Consider the following 6,831-nt stretch of genomic DNA (forward strand, 5'->3'; position numbering starts at 1 on the left):
GCGCCACTACTATATACTAATGGCGCACCAGTTGGTGATGCACCATTAGTGTGGAAGACACCAATGGCGCACCAGAAAATAGGTGCGCCACTAGTGATAATTTTTTTTCATTTTTACATACATACTAATGGTGCATCCTACCGAAGTGCGCCATTACTAGTTCTAACTAGTAATAGCGCACCAGACAGGGAGTGCGCCAGTACTGATTTTTTTATTCTTTTTTTTGCAAAACTACTAATGGCGCACCGCCTCACAGCGCGCCATTACTAGTTTAAACTACTAATGGAGCACCCTGTAAAAGTGCGCCATTAGTATATTTTTTTTACTTTTCTGCAAAACTACTAATGGCGCACCACCTGCAGGTGCGCCATTAGTAACCAGGGTTACTAATGGCGCATTTGCAGGTGGTGCACCATTAGTAACCTGGGACCCCAACAAGATATTTTGGACAGCCACACCTACCCACTCACTTTCCCCACTTCATTCCCTCCACCTCCTTCTCCAAGCTTTCGGCTGCCTCCTCCTCCTCACCTCATTTCCACCTTAGATTCATCAAAATTAAGTGGTGAAATTACCTTTTTTTGATAGGTATGTAAGGGGAAAGCTATCTTCATGATGTAGATCTACTTTTTTTTCTCCCTAGCTCGCTCCAACAACGTGCACATGCACTTTTTGTGGCCTAGCTAGATCTATGTATGTTTGTGGTGTTGCATGTGTTTGTGGTGTTGCATATATGTTTGTGTTTGCAGGTACCGGTATTTGAAATGCGATAGTTGCCAATATTTTGCCGGAATGTTGATTCATTTCCGTTTCGGCGAGAATTTTGGCACTATGCATTCTTTTTGGTCCTATTTTTAGGGAAGGTCATGCCAAATTTTTTCTTGGTTCTAAAATATCGTTTTGATCTACCCCGCAGGCGACCATGGTCCGCACAATGACCGAAGGCATCGTGAATAGGTTTTTGAGCTCCGTGAAGGCCGAGATGCTTCAAAAGAACGAGACGGAGATAAGATGTCCGTGTCGAAGATGCAAGCTGAAGAGCCTTATTGCGGACCCGGATTCCGGGCAGGTGCGGGACCACCTGCTCTTGCGTGGTTTCATGGATGGCTATCGGTGGCAAGGTGATGGAGATGATTATGAAGTCGTCCATGGGGGCCGGGCAAGAAATGAGGAAGGGCAACAAGACAAGTACCACCGCAGCGAGGGCGGGCGAGAAGACGAAGAATCTCCAGGACATGATCACGACTGTGATGCTGTACACAGTCATCATGTAGAAGATGTCGTACATGATGATGAGGAAGATCAAGACGAAGGGCATGATCATGAAGATGAAGATGCCGGAGCAGACGACGATGGAGGCTGGGTGCAGGACCCTCATATTCAAGAGCTGCTTCTCAAGCAGGCGGATAACGCAAGAGCTGCCGCCCGAGAGAAAGCCAAGCTGGATCAACTGGAGATAGACGCGGTTACTCCATTGTATGAAGGATGCAGGCCCGAGGATACCTGCCTGAAAGTAACGCTCATGGCTCTGGAGATGAAGGTAAAACACAAAATGACCGACGCATGCTTTGACGAGAACATGTCATTCTGGCACGAACGTCTTCCCAAGGGGAACAAGTGCCCGACCAGTTTCGAGGAGGCGAAGAAAATTGTGTGTCCTCTGGATTTACCGCACGTGAAATACCATGTGTGCATGGACAATTGCATCATTCATCGGGACGAGCATGCGGAGTCTACCATGTGTCCGGTGTGCGGCGTCACTCGATACAAGAAGAGGAAGAAAGCTCCTCGAAAATCGGTGTGGTACTTTCCGATCACTCCTCGTCTGCAGCGGTATTTCGCGGAACCTAAGGTAGCAAAGCTCCTGCGTTGGCACGCGGATAGGGAGGAGAAGAAGCGGGAAGATGACAGAAATCATCCAGAGATAAATAAAAAAGACAAGATGCTGAGTCACCCTAAGGATGCGAGCCAGTGGCAAGCGTTGAACTTCGAATACCCAGAATTTGGGAAGGATCCAAGGAACATCGTGCTGGGCGCGAGCACTGATGGAGTCAATCCGTTTGGCAGCCAGAGAAGCACACATAGCACCTCGCCTGTGTTTGTGTGGATGTACAACCTTCCCCCCTGGTTGTGCATGAAGAGGAAGTACATTCACATGAGTATGCTAATTGAAGGGCCGAAACAACCATGGAACGACATCAATCTGTATCAGGGGCTGCTGAAAGAGGAGCTAGACACGCTGTGGAAAATGCCAGCCAATACGTGGGACGCCGCAGAGAAAGAATATTTCCCTATGAGAGCCGCACTGCTCACGACGGTGCACGACTATCTTGGTTACGGATATCTCGCGGGGTAGGTAGTCCACGGATTTTCTGGATGCGTAAGGTGCATGGATGACACAACGTATCGCCAGCTAGATAGAGATCCCGGGTCTTCGAAAACCGTGTTCATGGGACATCGAAGGTGGCTTTGCGATGATGACCCGTGGAGGAAACGCAAGGATCTGTTCGATGGTGAAACCGAACCCCGAAAATGCCCGCGTACGAGGAGCGGCGAGGAAATAGACGAGCTGTTGAAGAATTGGAAAGATTGCCCACTGCCGGGAAAGAAGCAAAAGCCGCCAGAGCCTGGAAAGAAGCGAAAGGCGCCAGAGCCGCTGCTGAAGGTATGGAAAACGAGGTCTGTTTTCTGGGATTTGCCGTACTGGAAGATCCACAATGTGCCTCACAGCCTTGATGCCATGCATATCACGAAGAACGTGTGCGAGAGTCTGCTTGGTACCCTGCTCAACATGCCAGAGAGGACCAAAGATGGGCCGAAAGCAAGGGTAGACTTGAAATCAATGGGCATCAGGCAGGAGCTTCACGCTAATGATGATGATGATGAGGCGAAGCAGGACACAGAAACTCGTCGCAAAGGCAAAAAGGCAAAGAAGACCAGAAGTGACTACCCTCCCGCGTGCTTCACTCTAAGTCAGGAGGAGATCGAGCAGTTTTTCACCTGCCTCGTAGGAGTAAAACTTCCTTACGGTTACGCGGGGAAGATAAGCAGATACCTAGACCCAGCGAAGCAGAAGTTCAGCGGGATGAAGTCTCACGACGGTCACGTGCTGATGACGCAGATACTTCCAGTTGCAATCAGTGGGATCATGGACGCGCACGTCCGTGAAACGCTATTTGGCCTATGCAACTTTTTCGACGTCATCTCTCGGAAGTCGATTGGCGTGAGGCAACTCAGAAGGCTACAGGAAGAGATCGTGGTGATACTATGCGAGCTTGAGATGTACATCTCGCCCGCATTCTTCGACGTTATGGTGCATCTGCTGGTCCATATCGTGGAGGATATCATCCAACTCGGGCCGATGTTCCTGCACAACATGATGCCGTTCGAAAGGATGAATGGTGTCATCAAAGGATACGTTCGCAACATGTCACGTCCAGAGGGAAGTATAGCCAGGGGCTTTCTGACCGAAGAGTGCATCTCCTACTGCACGAATTATCTAGGCATCGAGAACCCCGTTGGTCTGCCTGTCAACAGGCACCTCGGCAGGCTCGCTGGATGGGGTCACCGTGAGGGTCGTCGCGAAATGCATGTCGACTTCGAGGGTCGACTCGCCGACTTTGAAAGAGCAAACCTAGTCACGCTACAACACATAGACGTGGTCGATCCTTGGGTGGTAGAGCACAAAACCTTTATTGAGAAGACGTACAATGACCGAGGCCGACAGAGGACGGACGGAGATATAATCAAAGAGCACAACTCATGTTTCACGCGTTGGTTCAAGTAGAAGCTTCTGTCGTACCCTTTACATGAGGATTCTTCCGCGGAAGAACAACTCATATTCGCCTTGTCACAGGGCGCCGAGCACAACCTGATGACCTATGAGGCGTACGATATCAACGGCTACACATTCTACACCGAGAACAAGGACATGAAGAGCGATGGTTATCAGAACTCCGGGGTAACGATGGAATCCTACACCGGTAACGACAAGGACAGATACTACGGAAGGATCGAGGGGATCTGGGAGCTGAGCTACGCTGGAGACAAGGTCCTGATGTTCCGTGTCAGATGGGCCAAGAGCGTCCTAAAAGAAGACCGGTATTTCACCACCATGGTTATACCCGAAGCCAAATCCAAGACCGCGGGCGCAAACGTCACTGCGAAAAATGAGCCATGGGTACTGGCTTCCCAAGTGGACCAATGCTTCTTCATTACCGACCCGTCAAAGCCCAATCGTGTTGTCGTGAGGAGAGGCAAAAGGAAGATCATTAGAATGGATGGAGTAGCCAATGAGCAAGGCTTCGACAAGTACGGAGACCCAAAGATCGAACATGACGATGACGATGAAGTAGCAGCACACACCACAAGAAGAAGCAGGACCACCCTACCTAAAGGACGTCCGTTCCACAGAAGAACTCCATTTGCGAAAAAGAAGGGCAAAAAGATTGTGAACAAATAGCTAGCTAAGATCGATTGTATTTAAATCGTAGTCTTCATTTCTCGATTGTATTTCATGGGCACTTTTTGATATCATGAATATTTTTAAATTTCACGGGCACTTTTTGAATTCATGAGGACACTCGATCTCGATCCCCCTCCACCGCCGCCGACGAGCACCCGGTCCCCCGCACCCTCCCCCGCTCCACCGCCGCCAACGGGCACCCCCCGCACCCTCCCCCGCTCCACCGCCGCCGCCGATGATATTTTGAAGTAACAAATTTGAACATATTTTTTAAAAAATTATTACTGTTTTTATAAAAAATATTACTGTTATGATTTAAACAAGTTTGAACATATTTAAACACAAATAAATATCAAACAACATTTAAAATGCAAAAAACAAATATTGCGGAGCCTGGCAATCGAACCCAGGACCTCCTGGTGTGTGTGCTACGTGCTGACCAATCAGGCTAGTGGGCGGGTTCTGATGTGGATTGGGTTAGGTGCAATATAACCTGTGCTCGAACTGTAATAAAAAACATTCTAATGGCGCACCGTTGCGGGGTGCGCCACTGCTATCTAAAAAAAAGATTTCTAATGGCGCACCGCTGTGGGGTGCGCCATTGCTATCTAAAAAAAGATTTCTAATGGCGCACCAAGGTGTGGTGCGCCATTAGTAAGCTTCCCCCTAGCTATCCTCCCTCTCCCTCGCCAGATCCCCTTCGACCCTCTCTCCATCGCCACCAGATCCACCCGCGTGCTGCCCCGACCCATGACGCCGCCGCCCCGACCCTCACCAGACTCCACCCCCGACGCCCCCGCGCCCCCCTGCCGCCCCGACCCTCGCCGGACTCCACACCCCCGCCGCCTCCAGAGAGACCACCCCTCGCCCGATTCCCCCTCTTTCCCCATCGAGCCGCCTCCTCCTCGGCTCGTACTCGAGCGCGAGAGCTCGTGCGGTGACCGCGCTCGCCGTCGTCATTGTCGCGGCCACCGTCGTCCCCACGCCAAGATAGTGTGTCCCCCGGCTTCCCCGTCGTCTTCCACGTCGTCTACAAGTCCAGATCAAGCCAGGGCACCACCGAACGACGGGATCGAGATCGTCTTCTTCCTTCTGCCGTCGCCGATTTCGCCTCGATCCGCGCCGCCTCGACCGCCCCCGACCTCGCCGAGTTCGCCTACGCCCCCCCTGTGAGCCCATCCGTCGATCGCCTTCTTCCTTCGCGTGGATCCATCGCCGTAGACGCTGCTGCCCGCCTGACCCGAGCTCGCTCCGCCCCCGCGTCCTCCTGCAGTCACCTGCGCCCGTCACCGCTGCTACTCTATTGCCGCCGCCTGTTGCTAGTTGTGCCGTGGCCGCTGCTTGCTAATGTTGCTAGCGCTGCAGCTACTGGCGGTCATGGCCATGGCCATGGCCGTGTGCTTTGTGTGCGTGTGTGTACAAAGCCGTATGGACTTTGTGTGCGTGTGTGTACAAAGCCTGTATTGATGATGCTAAACAGATATAGGAGTAGTAGTGGTGGCCATCTAGTTGGACTACTACTGCTAGGAATTGCTCCAGATTTTAGGATTTCTTTTCTTTTAGGATTTATTTTCTTCTAGGACTAGGTTTTTATTATTTTTCTGTTGTGATTGTTTTTTGAGCTCTTTCTTTTTCATTTTCTACTATCCTTATCCTAATTATCTTAAATTGTTATGATGTGTGTAACAGGATTAGATCTTGGATTTGCTAGTGGACTTTGGGAGTTTCTTAGCCAGCTCGGTGACTCCATATTTTTCACTATTTCAGCAAGTCTTTTGTAAGCATTAAACTTTCAGCACTACATTTCTATCTGATGTGTACATCTGTTTGCTTCCAATTGCTATATATGTATTGTTGTTACTAAAAATGATGAAGCTCCTGCAATTGCTATACATATATATGTGTATGATGATCCTCCTTTCCTGCAGTAGTATAACTAGGATATAAAGCACATTGAACTAACAATCTTGTATGGTGCCTAAACTACAATGATTCAGGAACATCAGATGACATAGCATGTGGATATTGACATAGGATGAGTAGATTAATAAGTGAGCCAAAAGTGATGGACAAACCTCATGCTAGGAATTCTTGAGGGTTGCAGTACATGGAATGCATTTGCAAATGCAGCCAAAACCTGATATACACGAAAAAAATTGTATAGAAATATGCTGAATTTTCTGCTCTGATTGTTGCTCAAAGAAATTTAGCAAAAAAATGGGGTCCTGGGAGACGCCGCTGCTGCTTGAGGCCCTTGAGAGGCCCTTCGTGTCGTGATGATTTTGCAGGTACCCCGAGAGGCCCTTGAGTTTGCTGGAATGTCGATTAACTTCCGTTCCGACAAATTCGGGTACTCCATATGTCCT

The 6,831-nt window shown here is 49.6% G+C and overlaps 1 pseudogene; it reads left to right on the top strand.

Moving 5' to 3' along the window:
• The first annotated feature begins 1,522 nt into the window (after positions 1-1,522).
• Positions 1,523-6,160, top strand: LOC147982872 (uncharacterized; annotated as a pseudogene).
• The last annotated feature ends 671 nt before the right edge of the window (positions 6,161-6,831 follow it).

Source organism: Triticum urartu, chromosome 2A (genome assembly GCF_056163025.1).
Source record: "Triticum urartu cultivar PI428250 chromosome 2A, HENAU_Tu73, whole genome shotgun sequence".
Taxonomy (NCBI): Eukaryota; Viridiplantae; Streptophyta; class Magnoliopsida; order Poales; family Poaceae; genus Triticum; species Triticum urartu.